Genomic DNA, 6796 nt, shown 5'->3' on the forward strand with positions numbered 1-6796 from the left:
GCCTCTCAAGTATCCTTTCTGCCAAAGGAAGATGTGGTATATAGGACACAGTGGAACTCCCCAAGGAGTGCTATGAAAAGAAACTCCAGCTTCTCAGCTGTTCAAGCAGCCTGAACACAACCAGTTCACCTTAGATCAAAGACTCAGTGAGCTCTCACAAGAATATTTTTAAGAAACATGGAATACATTTCAAACAATAGGAAAAAGGAAGAAGAAGCTAAATGATATTAGTCATGTAGTAAAGAAAGCATATATTTCTTCTTTCAACAGCAAAAGAGAACCAATTAGAAACATTAGAAAACAAATGTACAAGATGTATGAAGAAACGAAAAATCGCAGCATGATTTTGAGGAACTGGGAATGTAAGTGTAGTAAACTGATTGCTTTAACGACCCAATGGTACTCCATTGTATGGTTAATACCAGTTTATTCATTTTTCTGTTGATGTACTTTTGGGTTGTTTCCAGTTTGGGGCTATTGTGAATAAAGTTAATGTGGAAATTCTTGTCTTTGTCTTTTGGTGTGAATCTCATTCTTAACTCGGGTCTTTTTAACTTGCTGTTTCCTCTGCCTGGACCACTTCACCTCTAGATCTTTCCAAGGCTGGCTCTGTCTCACCGTTCAGGCTAGCTATCAGATGGTGGCTGGGGGGGGACAGGCTGTGGGCTGGAACACTTGGGGGCTGGCTGGGCACCTCTTTCTCTTACAGTTTCAGCACCTCTCCGTGTGGTTTCTCTTTGTGTGCTGGTTTGAGCTTCCTCATAGTGTGGCAGCTTCAGGGCAGTTGGACTGCTCCCATGGCAGCTGACAGTCTCAAGAAAGTATTCCAGCAAACGGGAAACTTCATTGCCTTTTACAACCTAGTCTTGGAAATTACATGGCATTGCTTCTGCTGTGTTCTGTTGGTTACAGGTAAATCACCAATCCACCTCAATTCAAGGGTAAGGAATATACACTCTACCTCTTGATAGGCGAGTGATAAGAATCTAGATGAGCCATGTGGAATGGAAGATATTACTGCAGCCAATTTTTGGAAAATACACTCAGCCATACTGTCCATACCCTATGTGGTTTTTTCCATAGTACTTTTTATTATTGGATATTATTTTATTTCTTTCTTTGTTTTTGATCAGCCATCGCCCTTTACTAGAATGTGTGCTCTAAAAAGGGCAGGAGCCCTCTCTTTGTTATTCTCTGTCCTCTTACCAGTACTTGAATGGTGCCTGTGAAACCGAGTCCCCCTAAAACCGAGTTCTCTTGAGTTTATGATTAATCTCTCTATCCAAAACCCTGTTCCTTTAGGATTGAGGGATAGCAAAGAAAATGGAGGACTGAAACCAAGCAGGACCCTGTGGGGCCTTCCCAGGTAAAAATTCCTTCCATATGTCCCCCATTTCTTGTTCATAGAAAAAAAAGGCTTTAGTCTCCTAGGCGTTCCCCAAGTTCCAAAGAACAAGCTCAAGCAATTAATGATCAGGACAACAGAGTCATAGGACTCCTAGCTCCTCCTAAAGGGATATACTTAACAGCCCGGTGCATATCTTGGAGTTCTTCTGCAGAAACTCAGACCCCTATGCAAGTGGAGGATGGTGACACTACATGCTGACCACAAGCACACAGATACTAGACTGGTTGGAACCAGAAGCCTTAGATTCCTGAAACATCACCCTGTTACTTCACCACCAACCAATCAGAAAAAACTCCACGAGTTCGTCATGCATCCTCCCACCCTCTCCCCTAACACTGTCTTTAAAAACGCTTGCCTGGAAGCCATTGGGGAATTTGGGTCTTTTGAGGCTTTCTGCACTGCAGGCACAAGAGCCCTTGCTTGGTGACACCTGCACATCATATTCAACATGTTTATTGAATAAAATAATAAGACTTTTGAGACAGGGAACCAATAGATGCCTGTTAATAAACCAAGTAACAGAAGCACAAGCACATTATTTAGGGATGTGGACTTAACCACTCAAAGAAGTAAACTAGAAATAGTTAAAGGAGTTGCCTGTAGGGTTCAAGATGGGAAAGAAAGGATGGGACAGAGGGCAAATACTTTACTGCAGCACTTGTGTATATGGAAAATTTTTAAATGTATGTACTTTTTTTTCCATTTTATTATTATTTTTTAACATCTTTATTGGAGTATAATTGATTTACAATGTTGTGCTAGTTTCTGCTGTATAACAAAGTGAATCAGCTACATGTATACATATATACCCATATCCCCTCCCTCTTGTTTCTCCCTCCCACCCTCCCTATCCCACTCCTCTAGGTGGTCACAAAGCACTAAGCTGATCTCCCTGTGCTATGCAGCTGCTTCCCACTAGCTATCTATTTTACATTTGGTAGTGTTTATATGTCAGTGCTACTCTCTCACTCTGTCCCAGCTTACCCTTCCCCCTCCATGTGTCCTCAAGTCCATTCTCTATATACAAGCAGCTCATGAAGCTCAATATCAAAAAAACAAACAACCCGATCCAAAAATGGGCAGAAGACCTAAATAGACATTTCTCCAAAGAAGATATACAGATGGCCAACAAACACATGAAAGGATGCTCAACATCACTAAACATTAGAGAAATGCAAATCAAAACTACAGTGAGGTATCACTTCACACCGGTCAGGATGGCCAGCATCAAAAAATCTACAAACAGGGCTTCCCTGGTGGCGCAGTGGTTGAGAGTCTGCCTGCCGATGCAGGGGACACGGGTTCGTGCCCCGGTCCGGGAAGGTCCCACATGCCGCGGAGTGGCTGGGCCCGTGAGCCATGGCCGTTAAGCCTGAACGTCCGGAGCCTGTGCTCCACAACGGGAGAGGCCACAACAGTGAGAGGCCCACATACCGAAAAAAAAAAAAAAAAATCTACGAACAGTAAATGCTGGAGAGGGTGTGGAGAAAAGAGAACGCTCTTGCACTGTTGGCGGGAATGTAAACTGATACAGCCACTATGGAGAACAGTATGGAGGTTCCTTAAAAAACTAAACATAGAACTACCATATGACCCAGAATCCCACTACTGGGCATATACCCTGGAAAACCATAATTCAAAAAGAGACACGTATCACAATGTTCATTGCAGCACTATTTATAATAGCCAAGACATGGAAGCAACCTAAGTGTCCATTGACAGATGAATGGATAAAGAAGATGTGGCACATATATGCAATGAAATATTACTCAGCCATAAAAAGAAATTAAATTGAACTATTTGTAGTGAGGTGGATGGACCTAGAGTCTGTCATACAGAGTGAAGTAAGTCAGAAAGCTAACACATATATATGGAATCTGGAAAAAAAAAAAACGGTTCTAATGAACCTAGGGGCAGGACAGGAATAAATGCATGTACTTTTGCTTGTTTGATATTAAAATTTTTTAAGTTAAATTTTAAGAGGTTATTGTAGAAAATATGGAAAAATTGGAAAATATGCAAGACTAACAAAGCATTATTTGCAATCCCACCACCCAGAGACAGCCACTCTAAACACTTTGGTCTATTACCTTCCGGTTGAAAATAGTCTGTATCTTGCCTTTTTATTTTCTTTGCATGAATTCTATCATGAGAATTTGCTCTAGAGCAGAAATGCTGGCTGGTAAAGGTAACTTAAGGATTCCTTTACTTCTTGTTTCCCCTACTTAAAGGTCTGCATAATTATGCCCTTTCTTTTCCTCTCTCCACCCTGACAATCGTGTTTAACCCACTCTTTCCCCACCTCTCCTTGCCTCTTATTCAAAGACCTCGTGAGTTCATCACTGTCTCTTTCTCCTCAGCCACAGGACAGCAGCGTGTGTCTTGGTGACTTATTGCTACACAACAAACTACCCAAAACTCACTGACTTAAGGCAACCATTTTTAGCATTTTTCAACAGTTCTGTGGGTCAGGGATTTGAGCAGGCTCAGCCCCATCATCTCTGCTCCACCTGATGTCTGTTGAAGCATAATGTTCACCATGTCCAATGCCTCAGCTCAGAGCACTGGCAAGGCTGGTGGCGAACAGGAGTGGTTACATTGGGATCACATGTCCGGGGCTTTAGCTTACTCTGGTCCCCAGGTGCCTGGCTCCTCTTCCATGTGGTCTCAGGGCTTTTCCCTCTCCACATGGTCTCTCCAGCAGGGAGGTCAGTCTTCCTGCATGACCGCAGGGCTCCTAGGAGCTTGCGTCTGGAACTCTGCCTGCACCCTGTTGGCTACAGCAAGTCACAGGCCCAGCCCAGATGCAAGGGGAAGGGAACACACAGGGCATGAACACCAGGAGGCATGGGTTACTGGCGGCCACCAGTGAGTCACATGGATATGAATTCAAATCCTGGCTCCTCAGCTTGCTAGCTGTATTTCTTTGGCCTAATTTCTATACTTCTCTGAGCCACCATTACCTTCTTTATCCATAAAATAATCAGGATATAATTCCTTCTGGGCAGAATCATTTTATGCATTGAATAAGAAAAACATGTATTATGCTGCACATAATCACTGCATGAAGTTTCATAGGAGGGACTTAAGCATTAGAAAGATGTGCAAACCATAAACTTGATAGAACCATAAGAAAATAAGCTCCTGGTAATCTGAAGAAATCTTTGGGAGGGCTTTAGACTTCCAAGGAACCAGAAGTTGGAATCTCAAAAAAATCGCAAAATACGGTGATTCCAGTATGGTTCCATGGGTGAAGAATTTCTTCTCTCTCTTCTGTCTGGAATTACTACTTTCTTCTATTTGCCAACCTCTTGGCTGTATTTTAAGTTTAGTCCTTATCTTCTTATCTCTCTTGCTGACTAATTTCCTTTGCCTAGTAACCCCTTGTTCTATCCAAAAACCTGGAGCCACAAGAAGCCCTTCCCATGGTCATCCACCTTCCCCTCTAGAAGAGAAATCCCTTTAAGCCTCGTCCCCATAACTGTGCCCTTTCTCCTGGCCTCCTGCCTTGTCACTTCCACTGTGAGGCTCCTCCCCAGCAAGAGATTTGAGAGCAAATGACCTTTAACCCAATGAGAGTCCCCCTCCTGCAATCTCCACTAATCTTCTTAGGTGTTAATATTTAGCCTTGCCTGGTAATACCCAGGTGCTGGTAAATGCAGCTGCCCACAGCCTTAGCAGAGAGCCTTTTGGAATGCTTCCCTTGCTTCTTTCCCCTGCCTGTTTGATGGAGATTTCTGTTCTGGCAAGAGATCATCAGAAGTGATACCCCTTTTTCAGTTGAAGGGACACACTTTGAAAGTCAAAGATTTGTTGAAGCACATGGAAACTGTTTCTCAGAGTTGCTCTGAGGTAACTCACAGGATAATTAGCACATTATCAAAGGCCTGAAATGAATGTACAGTGAGGAAGGTGATCAGTTCTCCTCCCACTTTGGAGGGCAGGTCTGGCGTTGGGGGGAAGCCTTAGTTTCTGCCTGTCTAAGATGCCTCCAGAAGATGCTGATGCTGCTGGTCTGGGGACCACACTTAAGCCAGGAAATGCTACTATGTAGCAAAGAAGGCGAGAGAGAAGCGATGGACATCTTCCTGCAACTCTGAGAGGCAGCAAGCAACCCTCAGTTTTTCCAGGCATTTGCGTGCAGCAAAGACCCTGGGCTTTGGGGACAGATAGAGCTCTCCACCCACTGGGTGGTCCTGGGCAAGTCACTTTACTTCTCTGAGACTCAGTTCCCTCATTTGTAAAGAAGGGGGTGGGGTTCATACCTGCCCCACTGAATTGTCCGGGAGATTTTGAGACACAGTGTGTAGGATGGCCCAGCTGAGTGCCCAGCACATCTAAGCCCTCAGTAACTGGTACCTGGTCTCACTATTGCAAGGGTGGAATCAAGAGACCTAAGCAAGAGTCCAATGTCTTCAGCTTTTCCATGTTGCAAGTGAGGACATTGCTTTGTCTTCACAGGTCCCAAGTTAATAAACAGCAGTGTTCGTGGGTGTGCTCCCAGCGTTCAGATGGCTGCTCTGCTTTGATGGGTACACTTGAGCCACCCCAGGGCAAAATGAGGTAATGCTCTGGAGTCATGAAGAGAAGGCTTCTTTCTCATGAGCTGTCACACCCTCTGATGTGAAGGTGTCTTTCATAGACTGTTTTCTATTATTAAGTTCATGTGACACCTTTGCCACACACAGATCCTTCTCCAATGGCAGAAAATGAAAACATTTCACAGTTCTTATTGGTTCAAGTCCATTTTCTGCTCCTACACACACAAAGCGTTTTCTTTGAGTCTTCGTGCCTCATTTCCAAGCCTCTGGTTTTCCCAGACATCCTCATTAAGCAGCAATACCTGCAAGTCCTTCAAAGGACTTATTCTGTTTGCTCAAACCTTCAAATTGCTTTGCAATAACTAGAGACTGCTCTGCTGACAGGCAGGAGGGAGAACAACCCAGATTTCTTTCTCTGGGTTTCTGCTTGTTTTGACTGTTGCAATTTACACCCACATTTTGTCTAACTTTTATTGATGATTCAAGAGAAGCCACCACCAGCAAAACCAGTTGTTTTGTGTCAGAGAACAGCCTTCGACGGAGGTGATTTTCTATGATGATGGCAACAACCTGATTTCTGGAAATGAAATTTCTAGAATTCTCTCTCAAGATGCCTGGGAAGAACATACAGCTGTATGGTTCATTCATTACCTTATATCCCCAAATTTATTTCTCCTTACTTACAGAGCTAGTTTGTTTTACCAGTGTAAAAAAAGACTTTATCATGAGCACACTTTCTCTTCATTTAAGCAAAATTCCTAAACTGCAGTTGCTACCCTTTCTAACTTAAGAGATCAAAACTGGGCAGTGGGAGGTGTAGAGTTTAGAGCTGTTAAAGAAAGGCAAT

This window comes from Delphinapterus leucas, chromosome 10 (assembly GCF_059928025.1).
Source record: "Delphinapterus leucas isolate spDelLeu-1000000601 "Yukka" chromosome 10, BTC_Dleu_Yukka2, whole genome shotgun sequence".
Taxonomy (NCBI): domain Eukaryota; kingdom Metazoa; phylum Chordata; class Mammalia; order Artiodactyla; family Monodontidae; genus Delphinapterus; species Delphinapterus leucas.